The sequence below is a fragment of the Protopterus annectens genome, chromosome 6.part0, assembly GCF_019279795.1.
Source record: "Protopterus annectens isolate FY-2018-M chromosome 6.part0, PAN1.0, whole genome shotgun sequence".
Classification (NCBI taxonomy): Eukaryota; Metazoa; Chordata; order Ceratodontiformes; family Protopteridae; genus Protopterus; species Protopterus annectens.
The window spans coordinates 960,363,181-960,386,434 of NC_056737.1; positions in this window are offsets into that span (position 1 = coordinate 960,363,181).

A 23,254-nucleotide genomic window follows, 5' to 3' on the forward strand; every position below is an offset into this window, starting at 1 on the left:
TCTGAAAACCTTTAGTATTACCACCCTTTTTCGTAACTGGCCTTAATAAAGCAACTTCATCACAATATCTGACAATCTGACTATCATCTATATGTCTCCACTACTATTTCTGTTTCACTTTTACCTCATCTGAGAATTTCTTCACTTCTACTTAATATCTACTTACAGCTGAATCTATTTGAAAGTCATTGGAATCTTATACTCTTCATATTAGTTAATATTTTATTGTATTCTTGTTTTAACTAACATGCTTTCATTAACTGTCATATCAATACTATTTAATGCATGTTCATTTATTACTGTCATTATAATATTCAAATAAAAATATTAACATGAATGTTTATCATATCATGAAAGCTAAGTCACTCTGTACTATTACTCAATGACAAGACTGAAACATTTCCTAAAACTTTATTTGTCTGTGCTGCAGTTTCTAAATTCTACTAGAATGTTTAAAAAAATTACAGACGTGACAAACAAAACAACTCAAACACAGAAATATTGTGTGGTAGTGTTACCTTATATCCTCTAATGAACTATGCATTAGTGTTAGAAAAATCTATACATGCTGCTTAGAAAATATATTTACATACATGCTGCTTAGAAAAATATATTTACAATGTATGCTGCTTGGGAAGATGTGTATTCAAACATTCAAACACATATAAGTTGTGTGGTCAAATATATAGAGAAATGTGTGCTTTAGTTAGGAATAAATGTACTTAGATCCATAATAGAGAACAAAGTTTGAAAAGTAGTATGATATGTAATGCATTTAATTCTGTTTTACTGGAATAATAGTAGAAATAAACTTGCATATTATTGCTTGAAGCACAAGCTGCAGTGTAATCAGAAATTTGGCCTTGGCAGCTTCAAGCACAGCCTGGCTCATGTCTTTCAAGTAAGGATTATTTTGCAAAGTTAGAAAATAATAAATCTGTTCGCATGTGTATCTTCTTCCTGCTTCCACCAGAAGAATAGCCTTGTGCGCACTATCAGAGATAGTGTCCAGCTGGCAAGCAAGAAACAAAGGAAGGCATTTTAAGAAGAACTGCACCCATTGTATTCGAACTAATCTAAGAGCCTTGAATTGGCTACATCCTCAGGAGGTCATCGTGACTGACCAGGTGCTTGCAAGGCTGTAACATTCTCATGGGAAAAGACTTTTGGAAAACACAATCTCAGCACTTTTTCATAAGTTACTATGATGTAAAGACCCTGTCACTGACCACGCCAGTGAGGTGGGCAAAACTGATAATGACATGTATAAAATATGGAGCCCTCTGTCAATAAACTAGACAAAATTCTGTACAAGTTTGTGTATGGTTTTTTGCCTCCTAATGTACATTAGAATATAGGATACTTGAGTTCTCCTGCATTATTGTTTGTTATTGATTGACATTGTTTTTGAATAACTCAATGATTTTTACAGTCTGACTCTAACAAATTTATTTAACATTTTGGTCCTAATCGTGCCGGAATTCCCTTGGTAAGCTGCAGGTCAGAATATATAGGTGGTACCGAAATCTGCGCAGAAGAAGGAAAGACCTCCGACTGAATTGTCGTGTCTAAAGAGGCTGTCCACTTGTCTGATCTGTGGCCGAAAAGCGGAAAACTGGATCCTAAAAAGCATATCAAACATAAGCGGAGGCTCGGTAAGCAGAATTCCTCTCTTTGTTTTTGTTTTAGATCAGGGACCAGGTTACACTGTGCTATTGCTAAGGTTTGTGATAGCAGGGAGAGGTAGTCGAAGTATTGTATCTTGAGTCATAGATCAGGAAATAAACAAAGCAAAGTAAACAGTCATTCTAGACACTACTGTGAATACGGGGAATAAGATACCACGTGGTACAAGAGAAAGGGTTACGTAACAGTTCTTTTTTTTTTCTCTCTTCTTTTTTTTTTTTCTCTTTCAGAGACATGGGAAATGAATGCACTAAAGGGTCACGTGACCCGCCTCTAACAGAAGATGCAAAATACATGCAATTACAGAGAGCAGACAATGTGAGATATTTTTCAAAATGGGTTAACAAGTATGACTTTGATGGTAAATTAGATAAAATATCATTAGTAAAACTTTTGAAACAGTTAAAATCTGACGAGAAGGTCAGGCAAAAACAACAACAGTTGGGCGTTCCTCAAGCACATAGGTGGATTGAGGAAGTGAACCGAAGGGAACAGAAAAATAAAAATGCAAAGGCATTATTTTTAGACAAAGAGGATAATAACATAATAGTAGCATCGGTCCCTCCCCTACCACCTCCTCCGATGCCTTACTTAGAATATGAAGCGGGAGGGCGGGCTGGAGGCCCCCCCAGCTACCCAGAGACAACAGGGATATTAAGACAACCATTTGTAAGAGAACCTATCGGGACTAGATCCCGAACACGCCAAACACTTATAGATGTTCAACCAAGCAGAAGTTTATTAGATGAGAGTGAGGAAATCTGTCCATTAATAGAAGTACCAAACCCACAGGCAGGACAGGAGGGCCAGGCCTCAACTCTCTTAGTATATAGACCATGGACACCGGAAGACATCCGAAAAGCTACAGAAGGAATTCCCCATCCAAAAATTAACTTTGAGAAATTTCTACAGGATTTACAGGGCATGAGATTGAGTTACCACCTAAATGGGGAAGAGGTAGAAAGAGTAGTTAGACAAATTTTAGGTCCGGACTGGCACATGATTTGTGGCGCCTGGAATGCCCGTGACGGCAACACAGGCCACTCCCACATAGTGACGCAGAACTAGATGTTAGATTGAAGGGTCTTACAGACCGCATTACTGAAAAATGGAAACCTAGGGCAGACTGGACTTGCATTAACCAATGCGCATAACAAGATAATGAAACAGTGGATGCATACTATGGAAGATTATTAGAATGTTTTAATAACCATAGTGGCATGCCTATTCCTGAAAATCAAAAGAATGATAGCTCATATGAACAGCAGTTAAAGAATGCATTTTGAAAGGTTGTATTGCCCTATCAATAGCTTCATCACGAAGCACATGATAGATCACCGAACAAGTAGGCTTCAAGCCTTGTTAGAGTATGCTAGACATGCCGAAAAACATTTTAACAGTAAAAGAAAAAGAAAACGCAGGTCTTCACAGCTGAAGACGGTGCGGAAGTTTTTGTAGTACAAACAGCCAAGAAGGGTAAGCGAAATACTCAGGGTAACAAACGCCTGACAGAAACTCAGAAATTTATGGGGACAGGAAGAAAAGAGGTGAGTGCTTCAATTGCGGTAAGAAGGACATTTGGCAAGGGATTGCAGGAGCAAGGCACCTGTGGAAAAAAGGATAAGGAAGATGAGGATTGACTATATGATAGTTATGCTGCTCAGCAGTCACCAGGAGAGACTAATGAGCAGGGAATAATGTAAATACCTTAGAAGAAACAAATGACATGCAACCGGATGTAGAAGTTGGGGAGAGTGAAGTTTTGATTTGGCATTACTGAGCTTAGAGCTCTATTTAGCAGACACGAAACCGAAGTTACACTTCTGGTGGAAGGGAGAGAAGTCAAATTTTTGTGTGATTCAGGAGCATCACGAACTTTGATACATTCTTCAAAGTTACCGAACATTCTGAGTCACCTGATTACATATTAGTGAAAGCAGCAAACGGACAGCTGTACAGGGAACCACTTTCCCATGATATAGCAATAACTGACCCCGCCTCGGTATGACCCAGAGAAGTAAAATAGTACTTTCTGCCAAATGCCCCATGAACTTATTAGGAAGAGATCTTATGCAACTTTTGGCATAGCAGTAGTCCCTACCATGAACGGTATGGAGGCACAGAGACAAACTGATACTTTTGTAGTACGATCGGAGGGTGAGGCCTATTATTGGTACAGCCAGGATCTGGTTACAACCGTCCAGGGCGGTGACCAAGGAACTGATGAATGTAGCCACCAGCAAGGTGCTTCCCCTCGATGTTGATCAGCAACATTTGTTACATTTTACCCTATATTATTGTAGCACATCAGGACCTGATAAAGAATATGAACAAAATTGTTCAGGAATCCAAATAGACTAATACTGGACTCTATATTGGGACACTGAGGGCAATGGCGAGTGAGTTGTTCATTACCTCAGGAATTCTTGGAATTGTACAAATCCAATAAACTACCACATGTTAGCCTAACCAAAAACAAGAATGTTAGGTGGGTAGACTTGGGTGACAAAGTGACAAGATGGGAGAGACTAACTGACTTAGAGTTATCGGACTTAGGAGTACAGAAACAAAAGCTAAATTGGCTAGCACGCCCAGCTGTACACTTACAACAGAGTGAAGACAGCTGACTGGCGTTCTTGATAGAAGAAGAAGAAAAAGCTTTGAGTGAAATACCAAATGTTCTTTGGTCAACAGGAAAATCAGATGTAGGACTTATTCGAACAGCAGGGCCAGTAGTTATTACACCAAAATCGGCCTTTAGACCAAGGAAAAGACAATATCCTTTGAGCAAGGATGCAGAACAGGGAATCAAACCTATCATAATGGCATTACTTAAGAAAGGCATACTGGTAGAATCCCTAGATTCACCATGTAATACTCCTCTATTTTCTGTAAAAAAAGCAAACGGGGAATGGCGGATGGTACAAGATTTACAGGCTGTAAATGATGCGGTAATACCAAGGGCACCTACGGTGCCAGACCCACATACCTTGTTAAATGATTTGAAGCCGCAACAGAAATATTTCACCATGGTAGATATTAGCAATGCGTTTTTTTCAATACCTATCCACCCTGACAGCCAGCATTGGTTTGCATTTACATTTCAGGGCAAAAGGTATACGTACACCGACTACCACAGGGATATAGTGAAAGTCCAACAATATTCGCACAAGAGATGGCTAGCAACCTGGCAGGGTTTTCTCCACCAGGGGGCAGCCAAGTACTACTTTATGTAGATGACATCCTGCTTGCAGCCCCTACCCAGCAGCAGTGTAGGGAAGATACAATAGCATTGTTGAAATTCTTAGCTGAGCAAGGGCATAAAGTGAATAAACATAAATTGCAACTTTGGAAAGAACAGGTTAAATACCTGGGATATGTGATATCCAAAGAAGGCAGAACATTGGATGAAGATAGGAAAACAGCAATCTTACAAGCACCTAGACCAACTACCAAAAAGGAAATGATGTCCTTCTTGGGGACGACTAATTTTTGTCGAAGTTGGATACCGAATTATGCTTTAGAAACGGCTCCATTGGCTGATTTAATATTTAAAACACCAATGGCAGCACAAGAAACACTGCACTGGACTCCGGAAGCAGAAGCAGCCTTTTGCAGACTAAAACAACTGATAGTTTCATCATTAGTTTTAGGGCTTCCGAATTACCATAAGAGATTTTTCCAAACTGTAGATTGTAGGGGATATATGACGTCAGTACTGACGCAACAACATGGCGGCAAGCAACGCCATAGCTTACTATTCATCACAGTTAGATCCGTGGCACGATCATTACCACCCTGCGTACAAGCAGTAGTCGCAGCAGCTATGGCAGTGCAAGCTTCAGCCTCAGTGGTATTGTTTCATCCTCTCACGATGAGAGTACCTCATGCAGTTGCGATAATTTTACTGCAAGAAAAAATAGCATTTTTATCCCCTGCCAGACATCTTTCTTGCATGACCATACTATTGAGTCAACCCCATATGACAATTGAACGTTGTACGACATTAAATCCATCGACATTACTTCCGATTCCTGTGGATGGCACACCACACAGCTGCCTACAGGAAATGGAACAAATAACCACACCCAGACAAGATCTTACTGATGTACCTTTAGCCGACGAGAGGTGACATTTTTGTGGATGGGTCCTGTAGACGAGGTCCTACAGGAAAAACCTAGTGGGTTATGCAGTAGTAACTGATGACGAAATCATAGAAGCACAACCCCTGCAACATAACCTGTCAGCTCAAGCAGCAGAATTGATAACTTTGACGTGCTTGCACTCTAGCAAAAGACAAATGTGTTAACATATATACTGACAGTCAGTATGCTTTCTCTACAGTGCATGTCTTTGCACAACAATGGAAAAACAGGGAATGATAACATCTACTGGCAAGCCGATTAATCATGCACAATTGATTTTGAACCTGTTAGATTCTATTCAGTTACCCACTAGAATAGCTATCTGTAAATGTGCAGCCCATACCAAACAACAAGATAGAATTTCAAAGGAATGCTCGGGCTGATGCAGCCAAGCAAGCTGCCACAGAACCAGAAACTGTGCTTTTAAATGAAGAACTACAACCTTCTGAGACTCTAGATTTAGAAATGTTAAAAACAATGCAGACATTAGCTACGAAAGCAGAAAAGCAAAAGTGGATAAAACGAGGAGCAATCCTTGAAGAGGGACTGTACATCTCCAAAGAGAAAAGCCCATATTGCCATCTAATTTATTTAGATATGTAGCTTTGTTGAGTCATGGGCAGAGCCATGTCTCAACAGGGGATGGTACAGTTAGTTAACAAAACATTCCAAACATACGGATTTACAATTATACACAAAAATTTTGTGCAACATGTCATATTTGTAGCAAACATCATGCACAGGAAGCATTTAAACTAAAGCGAGCAAGATTTCCAATACAACACTATCCGCTCCATACTATTTGTATGGATTTCATAGAACTGAATAAATGTGAAGGGAAAAAATACTGTTTAGTGATCATAGATATGTTTTCAAAATGGGTAGAAGCTTTTCCAACCAGGAATCCGGATGCAGCAACAGTAGCAAAAGCCCTAGTGAAAGAAATCATTCCTAGATTTGGCATACCGGAAAGAATTTATAGTGACAATGGAACACATTTTGTAAATCAGACAATTCACCAGCTTGGGAGATTTTTGGGATTTCTTTGAAGAACCATTGTGCTTATCACCCTCAGTCAGCAGGACTGGTGGAGAGGTACAATGGAATTTTGAAAACAAGTTGAGAAAATTAATGAGTGAGACTCAGAAGACTTGGATTTGCTGTCTGCCTTTAGCACTGCTGAGCATGAGAACTGTTCCAAATGTAAAGGGCTTGACCCCTTTGAGATAGTGTTTGAAGGGCATATTGTGTGCCACAATGGAAGGCCCTCATGCCTGCAGAGCTGGAGGCCGATGGCTCATTAGCTAGTTATATGAAGAAATTGTTAACAAATAAGACTGTTTTGCAGTTGAACTCTTTTTCAGATAAACAAGAAGCAAAACCGAGGCCGTGCTGACCCCGGGTCCTGGATTTGGCTGAAAATCATAAAAAGAAAGAACTGGGCGAGTCCAAAGTGGGAAGGTCCGTACCAGGTACTATTGGCAACACCTACTGCAGTAAATATTGCTGAGAGATCATCTTGGGTTCATTTGACCCACTGCAAACCTGTCAAGAAATTTAGTTTGATAAACACCTTTTAACTGACATACCACAGGAACAGGATGGCCAGAGGCAGAGTGAATAAAATGTGAAACAACCCCAGAGACATTGGTTCACTGGCCTACTGATCATACACTTATTAACTATGTTTGTAGTAACCTTTTGTTGTTATGGTTTTTCTTGCATATAACTACAGAAGTGAAATTAATAAAACGTGATGAAGGACTGGCTATAGACTGGCACCCAAACTTTAACACATACCTGGCTATGAAACGAGTCTATGTAGAGACTATGAACGCTTCAAATTGCTGGGTTTGTACTGCAATACCCACAGCATATGGAGGACTTTTGATGTCTGCTGTCCCCTTGGGGATAAATGAAACTTGGGAAAACCTATTATTTGATACAGGCACTGTGAGATCACAAGACAAAGTGGCATTATATTTGCCTGTTACTCAGAAAGGAATTGTTTGTTTTGTTAAAAATGATACACTCCAGGTTGGTTGGAGTAACTGTAACATAACTGTGTCTTACAAATGTTATATAAAACCTGTAGACCAAGGTACTAGTTGTAGCACTAATTATGGTTCATACTTAAGCTTGATGAAAACAACATTGAGACATGTCCAAACAACTCCTGAAATATATAGACAATTATCTGTTATAGATAAGAAAATGTTTCATTCAGGGTTAACCCGCATCAGTACAAAAGTAGAAAACTGTTATTTTGTTTGTGGGAAAAAGGCCTATAAATGGTTACCTGAGAATTGGTCCGCAGTTGTTTTTGGGTTATCTGGTTCCAGCCATAAGACATACTGCAGAGTTGCCCTGGGTAAAATAATGTAAGAAATGTAGCTCAGCAAGCCGAGAACACAGTCAAAACCTGCTAATCCAGTGGGTAAGATCAAGCAAGCTGGAAGGATCATTCGCTGTGAAGGACAAAGAAAAGTTGACCCATATGGACTTGGGTGACAGTGTTATATCCTGGGCTGATATTCCCAACCTACGGAGCAGTCAAATCGATTTGGGAACTGAGGAAATTGTCAAAACTCCTCAAGTAATGAGCAATGCGACTTTTTCCGCTCTTGAACTTGTGACTGATGAAATGAATGCAATGAGAACAGTTGTATTACAGAACCTAATGGCTCTTGACTTCACCCTAGCGAGAGGTGGTAATGCGCTTATCAAAGAAGAATGCTGTGCGTACATTCCAGACAACCAGCATGAAATCAATGATCACCTGGAGGTAATACAGCAGGTGTCAGCAATGGCAGAACCAGGCCCAAACCCACTGACGAACTTTTTCCAGAATCTGTTTGGGGGGTGGGGGTCGGTCCTTATGAATATTCTGATTGCAATTTGTGTAGTACTGCTCATAATTGGAGCATGTGTCTGCTGCGGGATACCCTGTGTGAAAAAATTAGTTAAAGACCTAGTTGACGTATCTGTAACTGAAACTATGTACCAGGATTTGGAATTGAATTTGTTAATACCAAGTGAAAGCCTATCTGAAATATAAAACAAATGACTTACTTAGCTGAAAACCCTTGAAAGGGAAAGGCTGAGGAATGAAATAATATTGTTTATGTTTCAAATAGAATGAAATGCATTAACAGGAGGGAGAATGTTAGAAAAATCTATACATGCTGCTTAGAAAATATATTTACATACATGCTGCTTAGAAAAATATATTTACAATGTATGCTGCTTGGGAAGATGTGTATTCAAACATTCAAACACATATAAGTTGTGTGGTCAAATATATAGAGAAATGTGTGCTTTAGTTAGGAATAAATGTACTTAGATCCATAATAGAGAACAAAGTTTGAAAAGTAGTATGATATGTAATGCATTTAATTCTGTTTTACTGGAATAATAGTAGAAATAAACTTGCATATTATTGCTTGAAGCACAAGCTGCAGTGTAATCAGAAATTTGGCCTTGGCAGCTCAAGCACAGCCTGGCTCATGTCTTTCAAGTAAGGATTATTTTGCAAAGTTAGAAAATAATAAATCTGTTCGCATGTGTATCTTCTTCCTGCTTCCACCAGAAGAATAGCCTTGTGCGCACTATCAGAGATAGTGTCCAGCTGGCAAGCAAGAAACAAAGGAAGGCATTTTAAGAAGAACTGCACCCATTGTATTCGAACTAATCTAAGAGCCTTGAATTGGCTACATCCTCAGGAGGTCATCGTGACTGACCAGGTGCTTGCAAGGCTGTAACATTCTCATGGGAAAAGACTTTTTGAAAAACACAATCTCAGCACTTTTTCATAAGTTACTATGATGTAAAGACCCTGTCACTGACCACGCCAGTGAGGTGGGCAAAACTGATAATGACATGTATAAAAAATGGAGCCCTCTGTCAATAAACTAGACAAAATTCTGTACAAGTTTGTGTATGGTTTTTTGCCTCCTAATGTACATTAGAATATAGGATACTTGAGTTCTCCTGCATTATTGTTTGTTATTGATTGACATTGTTTTTGAATAACTCAATGATTTTTACAGTCTGACTCTAACAAATTTATTTAACAATTAGGTAACATGAAAGTAGCTGGAATATCTGCAGAAATTAAGGCAAGCAATGGAAAAACTATTTTTATTGCCCACTTCCAATAGATACATCATTGTGCACCAAGCCAGGCTGTATATGTCTTGTGAGAATAGGTACAGTGGAAGTTGTAGGGGGTGGCATTATTGTGCACCAAGCCAGGCTATATATGTCTTGTGAGAAAAGGTACAGTGGAAGTTGTAGGGGGGGGCATTCAGAATTGATTACTGATATAGTAGTGGGAAGGTGCTCTGCTGAGTGTGCTTACAACATACCATGAAGAACAAAGTTGATACTGCAAAGAGGCAGCTATCAGCGTTAGTAAGTGTGACGAAGCTTGATAACATATCGTCTCAAGACAGTCTCTCCATGACAATGCTGTATGTCCTAACATGCACAGCTGTAGAAAATACAAACTGAATACCACTTACTCTGCTTTTTTTAATTAATTCAGAAAACTCGCACTTTGCCATCACAGAAACAAAACTGAACCACATAGCATATTTATTTATTTATTTATTTATCTGACATTTGTTAACCAGGTTAGTCTGACTGGGTGAAAAGCCCTTTTTTAGCAGAGACCCAAGGAAAAAAGCTCCAAACATATACAATATGCAAAACTTGTACAAGTACAAATACAAATACAAAGCTTAACTAATACAGGGGATACAATAGCAAATGAAGACTTATTAACAAAAGAATTAACAAATGAATTAACAACAGAATTAAAGAGTTGTATTCACACAGAGTAAGACTACAATTACTATATTGGCAAGTAATCAACCAGTTAAGAAATCAAGTGACAGTATACTATATCTGTTAAACTGAGATAAAACAGGATTATTTATAGCCTTAGACAGTTGGGTGTAGATAATGTAACACTGTATTACAGAGATGCAGGAGAAAAGGCAGCTGAGGAGGAATAGGTCAGGTTAGAGTTGGGCAGGGGCAGGTCTATGTATTAAGCATGTAAACTTTTAGTGCTTTTTTTTAAACTGAGACTGTTAGAAATGGCTCTAAGGTCTGGGGGAAGTTTATTCCAGGTGCAAGCTACAGTCTGACTACATAGACGTTTACCAATTTGCTTTGTGGGCTTATAGACTTCCAGGACATATTTGCCTGTACTTCAGAGATATCATTTGGGGGTGTAGGGAGAGATTAGGGTAGAAAGAGCAGGGCAGAGGGAGGGATTAGTTAGTACTGAGTGTGTGATGTGGAGCTGAGGAAGTAGAGAGTTGGTTATATCCTTCTGGCCACAAGAGACTTTTTAGGGCAGTGCAATGATGGGAGCGATAAGGTAGCAATTTCATTATAGGTGGTTTCAAGTTTGACCATGAGGTTAGATTGGAGATTAGTGAGTATAGGTGCAGAGCAGAACGAGTAGGCAGTAGAAAAGCTTGCACTAGTGAATGTTTTGTGTCCTTCATCAGCTATCTTTTATTCCTATATAATAGCCCTTGTTTTTGGTGTGTTTTTTTGATAGACTGTAGAATGTGTATGTCATATCTGAGTTGATTGTTGATATCAATGCCAAGGAGTTTAGTATGGGTTTCTACTGAGATAGTAGTGTTATCGAGGGATAAGAGTAAGAAGGGGGTTTTATAATGCTGTAGAGATTTAGGGGGGAAAAGAAGTTTTGTTTTTTTGGATTAAGCAAGAGTTCATTGCTAGTTAGCCATTTTTCCACAGACAGGAGTGAATCTTTGGTAAGGGACAGAAGGTGGGGGAGATTATCGGAGCAATAGGTCATCTGCATACTGGATTAGAGAGAGTGGAGGCAGGATGTTTATGGATTATTTGTGAAGATGTTAAATAGGATGGGCCCAAGAATAGAACCTTTGGGTACACCAGTATGTACAGGGAGGAAAGGCGAGGAGGCTGATAGCCAGCCATCTGACAGACTGAAGTCTATCAGAGAGGTAGCTGTTGAACCAGAGTAAAGTAGATTGAGAGAGATTAAGGTTTTTAAGTTTAGATAGAAGCAAATTATGAGATACAGTGTCGGAAGCTTTTGATAAATTGAGGAAGAGGCAAGAGATGAGTTTGTTTTCATCACAGGCTTTGGCGATGGTCTGAGTGAAAGTAATAAGAGCAGCGGCAGTGCTATGTGAGGATGGAAACCATGCTGAGGTAGGAGGTTTTCTGTATAACATGTTCAAGTATATTTGTTTACATTTTTCCATTATTTTGGAGAGGGGGGTAGGATAGCGGGATGATAGTTGGACGGGGTCTGTGGATTTATCACCTCTGTTTGTAAGCTTCTGAGCCCCCCCTCAAGCCTTTTTATGTAGTAGAGAAGCCTTCTAGCTTATCAGTGTGAGTGGTAAGCACTAGGTAGCCTATCTACTACAAAAGGAGTGGTTTCTGGCCCAGAAAATGTAATTTATTGACCGTTTGGGCAGTTTTCCATCTCTCTCATCTTTCTGGTTTAAAAGCCCATGTTTGAGCTTGTTTCCCACCTTTCCTGTATTTAGTCTAGTCCAGATACAGACTTGCTGTATCCAGAACTGTTTGTAAGCTCCTGAGCAGTGCCAAAGTCTGCTCTTCAATTTGTCCCTTAGATCTACTAATTATCTCCTCTCCTGCACTTATACTAGCTTATTAGTCTAGCACTTTACCAGATTTCTTGTAGCAATTATTGTAGCACACAAAAGTGCTACCAGCACTAAACATTCTACAAGGATACAGATCCAGTACTTATTAATCAATGCCCACCCTTCCAGTCATGTCTAAAGGTCAGTTCCCTGTGCTTTCTCCTATTAACCTGGTGAACTTGGGCATTCTGAGGCAATGTAGCAACTGCCTCATGTACACCGACAACCCTCTCCTCTTACCTCCTAACACTCAGACTTGCGAAAGATGCACTTATATATCCAAACTGGAAGCCTCGCACTCTCCAGCCAAGACCGGAATAGCTGGTCAAGAGGAGAAGGTCAACACTTGCACCACACCACATGGAACACATAGCCCTCCAGAATACACACCAGCACTGCCTTCACATAAAACACGATCCACATACCCACCTTTGTGGAGGCTCTCAATAAAAATCTACTGAAGCAGCAGAGAACTCCAAGGCAGAAACGCACTTGACCACCACAACACAACAATAATCATGAGACACATAACTCTCCTAAACAGTTTGCCACTTAACCAAAGCCCCTAAGGCAAAATAGCATACCCGACACATTAGTCATAGGTGACTCAATAGTGAGGCACACTGTTGTCCCACTCACTAGGTTGAATAAGGAGAAAGTAACAGTCAGCTGCTTATCAGGTGCCAGGATCCATCGCATAATGCACACACTCAGGTCCCTCAACAACAGGTACAAATATGACTCATTGTACATGTGGGTGTGAATGATCTGAGACGTACCTCCCTGGACTACATAAAAAGAGACATAGAGGAGCTCTCAGATTATGTAGCCCAGGCGGGTATGACCCTAGCCCTGAGCAGCATCCTACTATCACCCAGAATGATACCACAGTACAAGCAAAAAATGATTGATTTCAACAATTGGCTAAGTTTCTGGTGTCATTCTAAGGGGATCCAGTATCTTCCTGGGATGACATGATTGACAGACCTCGATGCTTTGCCAGAGATGGCCTGCATCTGTTACCCTTGGGCTTCTAGATACTGGCCAATGCTTTTGCCACCCCTATAGTGCCTTTTTTAGGCAGTGTTCCAAAGACCAAATTACCACTGTAACAGGTGCAAACAAATGCAATCTGAGGGCCATGCTGCTCAACGCTAGAAGTCTTAATCTCAAAATGCACTTGCTCAAACCACTCCTTAAAATGGAGAATATCGACATTTCTGCTGTAACAGAGACCTGGTTAAAGGCAGCAGAAAGCACCCTTGCACTACCAGGCTATAACTCATTCCACACCTTTCGGCCATAGAACATGGACTGAAGCTCCAAAGGCGGTGGTGTTTCCATATTCCAGACAAGTAGCCCAAGATAACACATCACAGATACTTCAACTGCAGCTAACACTGGATAAGACAGCGATTCAGGTTGTAGCCTGCTATAAGTCCCTAACCATGTCCCAAGACTCACACTCCACGTTCCTAAGCTCCCTGGAGAATATTAGGGTCCAACCTAACACTCTCTTACTAGGCGACTTCAACTACCCCTCCATTAACTGGGAAAACTACTTATGTACCAATACACTTGCCCAACATTTCCTGGATTTCATTAATTCCAATGCCCTGGACCAGCTCGTTCTTACCCCCACTAGTGGTAGCAACATCCTTGACCTGGTCATTACTAACATGGGTGACTGTTGCTCTACACCAATAGTTAGCTCCTCCCTGGTTAGATCCGACCACAAACTAATCTCCTTGGAAATCCACCCCCCCCCCCACCACACAAAGGTAACCACCATGAAAAACTTCTCCAAAGCTAACTTTGGGCTCCTAAAAACAGAGGTGCCTAACTTCACGGCACACATGCAAATGGAGAATATTTGTATGACTGCCGAATCATACACCATTGCACTGTACAAACACATATACAAATGTATAGATCTCGCCATATCCAATAAAACCAAGACACTCTCCTCCACAAAAAGGAAGCCAATCTGGTGGGGTCCTGCCATAAACAAACTCTACAAAAGAAGAAGGAAACTGATGTGGAATAAGCTGAAGTCCCATGACTAGAAAAACTCCCTTATCAGCCACAACAAAAGGTTGAGATCCCTCATAAAATCCTCTAAAGCTAGTTATGAAAACAGAATTGCAGCAGATAGTAAAGACAAACACAAGGCCTTCTACAGTTATGTAAAGAATCTCCATGGCAATACCCAGATTTGCTCTGAGCTACTGTACAAAGGCACCTCCTATACCGATCCAGCAGATATTGCCAGTATACTGGCTGACAGATTCAGTGCCAACTTTACCCCCACAAAGGACCAATCACAATACCAGTAGATTTCCAGGCACCCAGTATTACTGCTGTACACATTAAAACAGCACTGTCCAAGGCCAAGAATACAGCTTCTATGGGACCTGACAATATTCATGGCTGTGTTCTACATGAACTACACAGTAAACTAGCACCTCACCTGTGTGCCCTTTTACATCACGGCCTCAGCTCAGACTTTGTCCCTGCTGAATGGCACACTGCTGCAGTCATCCCGCTCCACAAAGGAGACATAATTACAGACCCTGGGAACTATCGCCCCATTAGCCTGATGAGCCTTTTATGCAAAGCTATGGAACGCATCATCATGTAACTAATAAACAAGGATATGGGGAATCTCCAAACTCTAGATCCCACACAGTTTGGTTTTTGTAAAGGGTAGATCATACCTGCTCAACTTGGTCGACTTCTTTGAGTCAGTCACCAGAGCTGTGGATAAAGGCTAGATGGTTCATGCAGCCTACCTTGATCTGGTCAAGGCTTTTGATACCATTCTCCACTCAGGAATCATAGAAAAACTCACTAAGCTTGGCGTCAACCCCTATATCACTAGGTGGGTTGCAAACTGGCTCACAGATAGAACACACCATGTGAAAGTAGCTGACTCCAAGTCAAACTGCCACTAGTCACAACTGGAGTCCCACAGGGTTTGGTCCTGGGTCCTCTCCTGTTTGATATCTACTTCTCCAAAGTCCAGGCCAACAGGAAGGGACTCTGGCTGACAAACTTCACAGACGATTGTGAGTCGGGAGCTATTATTAACTCCCCAAGTAATGTTGACATCCTACAGAATGGCCTCACTGAGACCAACAACTGGTGTCAGAACCTTAAGCCTTAAGCTCATTGCCAAAAAAATGTGTCGTCATCCCCTCTGGGAAAAACCCAGTTCACATGAATTACCACATTGATGGTAGCCCACTGAACACAGAAGGCATTATCAGAGATCTGGGAACACAGGCTGACAGAAACATCTCTTTTGATCACCACATTGCCACTGTGGTCAGAATGTCCTTCTATGTGGCACGTCTCATTACTAAGGGTTTTGCATCCAGGAAGAAGGAGGTCATTGTCTCCCTCTACTTTTCCCTCATTAGGCCAGTCATCGAGTACAATGCCCCATTTGGCAAGTACTTTTCTAGACACCTGCAACAACTGGAGAGGGTGCAAAAGTACCTCAGAAAGAGGATCCTAGACCTTAAACACTTGTCCTATATGGACAGACTAAAAAAACTCCAACTATTCTCTGTCTCATATCACCTACTTAGAGGTGATCTCTACTTGACTTACAAAGCCATGTCTGACCCAGCTCTGTTAGAAATGTTGCATCTAAAGAAATCCCAATCCCTCTGCACCACATGCTGCAGAGAGCAACCTCATTACACAGTTAACAGAACATGCTTGAGGGACAGGTTCATAACACAGAGACTGCTCATGCTATGGAATAGACTTCCCACACATGTCAAGCAGAACACCTCACTTACCCTCTTCAAGAGAAATCTTGATGAGTAGATGGGAAGCAGAAAATTCACCCCGGGAATAACTCTAGTGGCTGTACTCAACAGAGGCACTGGGAACTAAGGCTGGGTGGCACTATGCCAGGGTAATACTATGGCTAGGCTTGTAAAGGCCCCAGGGTCATTAGCCTAGTACACACCTATATACCTATGAACCTATATCTTTGCAAAAAAATGTAATAACACCTTTCCCCACTGTTGCCATCTAGGCTAAGTCAGTAATTGGTCCACTGAGATCAGTGCATCATCAAAGTGAACAAATTTAAGTGAAATAAATCAAATAATACAATTTTTCTTGGTTTAACATCTCCAAGTCTTTTGGTTTACTAATACCATGATAAAAATGGTCCTCATCCCTAAGTCAGGGTATGATTAGAAATTAGAATTGTTTCAGTTGTTAATGTTAGGCAACTATATCCTTCTCAAAACCTGCAATGTGTCTAAAATTGCCTCCTTCTATAATACATGTATCAGTAGCATATCTAAGTACGACTCTGCATTCTGTTTTATTCTCCTATCTGAACTCTACAAAATGACTCTAGCATCCTCTCAGTATTTATCCCTAACAAGGCTCTATCCACCATACCCTCTATTCTTTTACATAAAGTAATCACCCATAACAACATGTCACATTAGTCTCTCTTCAGCTTTTCCTTATGTCATATACAGCTCTAATGTTACATACTCACAAAATGATCCTCATTTGTACTGGCTACACTATATTATTTACTTGTAGTTTCATAGGTGAATATTAGGCTTACTACTCTGAAGGATCATTTTAAGCCTAGCCAATAACCTGAGGTCAGAATCAAATCATGTACCTTGGCCTTAAGGTGAAGACCTTCACCATTATGCCAAACCCACCCCCATTTTTTAATATTAAGAGGATGTCATCTTGCAGAGTTCACATAGGAGAATAAAAAAATATATACTTTCATATCCCTACCTAATTTCTAGTATCTGCACTACCAAATATGGTTTACTATCAAAATTTCGAATGCCGTTATGCGAACTTTGTCAAAGTCAGTTCATCAATGTTTAATAACAGTGATTCGAAAATGTCGAACCCACAACAGAGAATGCCAGTGTGCATTCACTGTTATGAGATCGACATATTGATTGGAAATCACACTATCGTGGGGATCAGGAACTTTGCCCTTTTCCTCACAGTAGAGCGATCTTGGAGTTGTAATTTATAAGTAGCACGGGGTGTGGTGGGTGCAGCCCCCACATGGGGGGTGCAGGGGGGCTTGCCCCCTGCAAAACATGTGTTTAATGTCAGCAGATGTTAAGGTAAGTTTGAAAAATGTCAACAATTCGGTTTCGAATTGTTGGATTTTTTTTTTTTTGTTTCGTTATTTTTATTGGTCGCTATTGTCAATTTCGATAATGTTTTTCGAGTAAGTAATTACTTGCAAAAATGTTTTCGAAATTTTGATAGTAAACCATCAAATACAGCAATCATGACTACAAAGATCCATCAGTCTTATTCTGTCATGTTGCCTGCATCTCTTTTGTGTACTCTTATCTAACTTTCTCATATGACAACTGCATGGCTATACTAATTATATATTAACTTCTGTCATATCTTTTGCTGTGCACCCAAATATGTATAAGAAAGTTACAGTTTAGTAAGCTTCTCCTCCAGGATGTTAACTATGACACAAAAGTAATGAGCTGTATGAACACAGTATCCATGCTACACTGATCTGATATTTCTCCTAATTTAAGTATACCTCAAAAATGTATTCAGTGCAAATTATTCTAACTTGTCTAAGTCTGAATTGTATATAATAATGTTCATGTTTTCTGCTCATGCCTCCACTGAAAAGGGGTTACTCTCCCAGTTAGTCTTTCCTGGTAAACAAAATATTGAAGTGCAGGAAAAAAAAGCAAATAAATAAATAATAATGAATAAATTCTGTACCTGATGTACAGGGACCACCAGGAGTGCCTGCTCTGGGATTCTTTTATTAGGGTCCTAGGTATAAAGGAGATGCCTGCATTGCTTTACCCGGACTCTGACTGCTGCTACTGGTATTAGTCACTCAGATGATCAGTGCAGGCACTACTATGGTGATCTGAAGAGGTGACATCTTGACCTTCTGCACCAATGTAAAGAAGGGGTTAGAGACAATGTGCCTGAGTTGTGTAGTTTCTATGCAGGGGAGGTCAGTGTATAATTACTTTAGATGTAGCTAAAAAAGGCCTTTGCAGGACATTTAATTCATGATGCTTGTGTTTCTTGTTAATGTTTTTCAGATAAAGAACAGATTTTGGAGAACAAGCACCTGCACTGGAGGATAACGGAGCATTTTTTCAGACACAAAGGTGAGTGTGATTACTGTCATACTATAGACAGGTCCTGCATATCATAGCAGCATTGTATTACACATGACTAGTACTCTGTAGAAGTAACATATGTAACACTGCCAAATACTGACTGACACAACCTCAGTACATCTATTGGCATGCTAACAGAATTCATGCAATAAACGATTAGAGGATCGACGCAATCCATATCTAAACATGTGTGCACAGCTTAGCATCTCTATACAGCATGCCCACTGCCACATGGTACTTGACTTGCAGGGTTAGTAAATGTGCATATATGTAAGTAATTTTGAGTGTGGGCATTACTAAATATTTACATAATGTATATACATGCATTTTGATGTAAAATATGTCTTCCAATTACATATCCTACAAAAACTATAAAGTATGTGGTGGAAGAACAAATTTGCATCAAAAAATATCTGTATAACAAATATACTAATAATTAAGCAAAAACATAACAATTTAACATATAGCCCATTTTGTATGTACAACAGCACCCTCCAGCATGGATTTTATAGTGAAATAGTGGACTGTCTACATGTGTGGAAGCAGCAACAGCCCTGCATGGTTCACTTATTTTACTAAGCAGAAAAATGGCTCCTCAAACGTCTTGTTAATGGGTTTAAACCTTCATCAACTGGTAAATAAGATATATGAGGCCTATTGATGTCATAAAGTACTATTGTAAAGTATCACCCACTCCAGAACTAAACTACACTACATATCAAGCATTGTCACCCTCAAGGTAAGCTTATATAACTGGATGGGCAGTCTCACTTCTTCAACCAGGCTGAACAAGGAGAAGGTCACGGTGAGCTGCCAGTCGGGTGCTAGGATCCGCCACATAACACAAGCACTCAGGTCACTCCAAGGCAAGTACAAATATGACTCAGTCATTGTCCATGCTGGTGTGAATGACCTGAGATGTACCTCCCTGGACTACATGAAAAGAGACATAGAGGAGGTCTCTGAGCATGTAGCCCAGGCTGGTATGACCCTGACCTTGAGTAGCATCTTACCCTCACCAAGAATGATGCCACACTATGAAGACAAGATGATCAATTTCAACAATTGGCTTAAGTATTGGTGTCATTCAAAGGGGATCCAATGCCTGTCAGCCTGGGATGACATGCTCGACAAGCCACGATGCTTCGCTAGGGACGGCTTGCACCTATCACCCCTGGGCGTTCTGATATTGGCAAAGGCTCTTGCCACCTCCATAGTGCCTTTTTAAGCCAAGACTCAAAAGACAAACCCACCTCCATAGGTATCACAAGGGATAAGAAACTATGAGTGATGCTACTCAATGCCAGAAGTGTAAACCTCAAGATGCACACACTCGAAACTCTCCTTAGCATGGAAAACATCGATATCTGTGCAGTAACAGAAACCTGGTTCAAGGCTCCCGAGAGCACCCCAGCACAACCAGGTTATACCTCATACCATGCTTTTTGGCCCCAAAGCTTGGGTCGAACCACAAAAGGAGGGGGAGTAACAATATTCGTCAAAGATACCCACACCTACAGGTTGGTGGCACAGCATGAAGCATCAGGGACTGTCCATGTGCAACTAACAGTGGGTAAAGCTGCCTTCCAGTTTATAACCTGCTACAGATCACCCTCCCAAACCCAGGAACCCCACTCGGCCTTCCTGAAAACACTGGAAAATATGAAGGTCTCTCCAAACACCATTATATTGGGCGACTTCAACTACCCAAACATAGACTGGGAGCATTACTCTAGTTCCAACACCCTAGCCCAAAGGTTCCTAGAATTTATAAACTCAAATGCTATGGAACAACTTTTTACCACTCCCACAAGAAGGGAAAACATACTGGACCTGATCATCACCAACATGGGGACTCTATGCCCCAGACCAGAAATGTATCCCTCACTGGTAAGATCAGACCATAAACTAATCTCACTGGATATTCACATCCCGACCCCACCCCTGCCCAGAAAACCACAGTGAAAAACTTCTCTAAAGCAAATTTCACACTCCTCAAAACCAAGGTGGAATCCTTCAAAGCCCCCGGGCCTGTGGAAAATACGGCCCAGACCGCAGAATCCTTTATAAACGCATTCTATGAACACCTTCAGGAATGCATGGATCATGCAATCCCAAATAAAACCAAGACCCAATCCTCCAAAGGCAGACGTCCTGTCTGGTGGACCCCAGCCATAAACAAACTATACAATAGAAGGAGGAAGCTACTACATGATAGAGCAAAATCCCAAAAAGGGAAGGCATCTCTGATCAGTATTAGCAAAAAACTATGGGCACTCATAAAATCACCTAAGGCCAGCTTCGAGAGAAAAATTGCACAGGACACTAAGGATAATCACAAGGCTTTCTTTAGTTATGTTAGGAACCTGGGTGGGAATTCCCAGATATGCTCAGAATTAGTCCAAAATGACAAAAAATACACCAAACCCACAGATATTGCCAACATCCTAGCTGACAGGTTCAGCGCAAACTTCTCCCCCACCAAAAGGGCAAATATCTATCCCAGCTGAGTGCTGCCCCCCTGACATCTCAGATGCTCAGGTAAGAGCTGCCCTCTCCAAAGCAAAAAACACAGCATCAATGGGACCAGACGGTGTCCCAGGCTGCGTCCTACATGAACTCCAAGCAGAGCTAAACCCAAACATAAAACTACTATTCAATCTCAGCCTTACTACAGGATATGTACCCAAAGAGTGGCGTACAGCAACACTGGTCCCTCTTCACAAAGGTGGTGCCTCAACAGATCCTGGAAACTATCGCCCCATAAGCCTGACTAGCTTGGTCTGCAAAGCTATGGAAAGGATCATCATGGACCTCATAAATAAAGATATTGGGGACCTACAGACACTGGATCCTACCCAGTTCGGCTTTGTTAAGGGCAGATCCTGCCTCTTAAACCTGGTCGATTTCTTTGAAACAGTCACCAAGGCCATTGACGAGGGGAAGGTGGTCCACACAGGCTATCTGGACCTCGCAAAAGCCTTCGATACAATACCCCACTCTGGCATTATAGATAAGCTCACCAGCTTAAATATAAAACCCTATGTTTCCAAAGACATGCATCTGGAGTATTTCTCCCCGGGCCTCCGCTGAAAACAGGCTCTGTGGAACCTAGTCGGACTTTCCCGGTCAACAAATGATAAATAAATAAATAAATAAATAAATGTCACTAGATGAGTTGCAAACTGGCTCAAGGACAGAACCCACATGGTTAGAATTGCTGGAGCCATGTCAGACTCCAAACCAGTTACAAGTGGCATCCCACAAGGCTCAGTCTTGGGACCTCTCTTGTTCGGTATATATTTCTCGGAGGTACAGGCCAACACGAAAGGACTGTGGCTGACCATGTTTGCAGATGACTGCAAACTGGGTGCCACAATTGACTCTCCAGCCGACACAAGCATCCTCCAAAAGGGCCTCATAGAAACAGACAACTGGTGCCCGAGCCATGGCCTCAAGCTAAACGCCAACAAGCGTATAGTCATCCCCTTTGGCAAAAACAAAGTGCCCACATATTACCACATAGGTGGTAATCCATTAAGTATGGAAGAAGTAATTAGGGACCTGGGGACCCAAGTTGATAACAACCTCTCATTTGACAACCACGTCGCCAAAGTGGTTAGAAAAACATTTTATATAGCCCACCTAATCATGAAGGGATTCACATCTAGATCAGGGGAGGTCATTGTGCCTCTTTACTCATCCTTCATCAGGCCCATAATTGAGTACAATGCCCCTTTTGGGATGTACCTTACCAGACACCTGCAGCAACTGGAAAGAACCCAAAAGTACCTCACCAAGAGGATCAACGGGCTCAAGCAGATGCCATATGTTGCCAGTTTAAAGACACTCCAGCTCTACTCAGTGGCATACCACCTGCTCAGAGGCGATCTGTACCTGATGTATAAAGCCATGTCCAACCCGGAATTAATGGACATGCTGCACCTCAGAAAATCCAAATCCCATCGAGCTACACGCTCGAGAGACTTGAACCTCAGCACTGAAATAAATAGGACATGCTGGAGGGACAGATTCATAACCCAGAGGCTCCCTTCACTCTGGAATAAAATCCCAGTCCAGGTTAGGCAGAGTCCCTCATTGACTCTCTTCAGGAGGAATCTTGATGAGTGGATTGGAGATCGTAGGTTTACCCCGGGTATCACATCTGTGTCACTGTTAGACAGAGGCACAGTATACTAACCTCGAAAAAGGGCATAGCAAAGTTAATTTAAAATGGGTGGCAAAAGCCAAACACACTCTGGCTAGGCTTATAAATGCCCTAGGGCAGATAGCCTAGTATGAACCTATGAACCTATGAACCTAATAGTATATGGTGTTGCCTTCCTGAAGGCTGCAGGAAACTTATAAATATACTTGAATGACTAAGTTTGCAATCTTTTGCAGCATGATGACCTAGTATTAACATATAAAACTTTAGGTCCTAGATTTTGCTTGTCATTTTGTCTTGGGGTATACCGTCAAATGCTTTAGACACATTATGGTAAGCTGTGTGAGCAGATAAACTTTCATATTATGAGTTAAGCATTCTAGG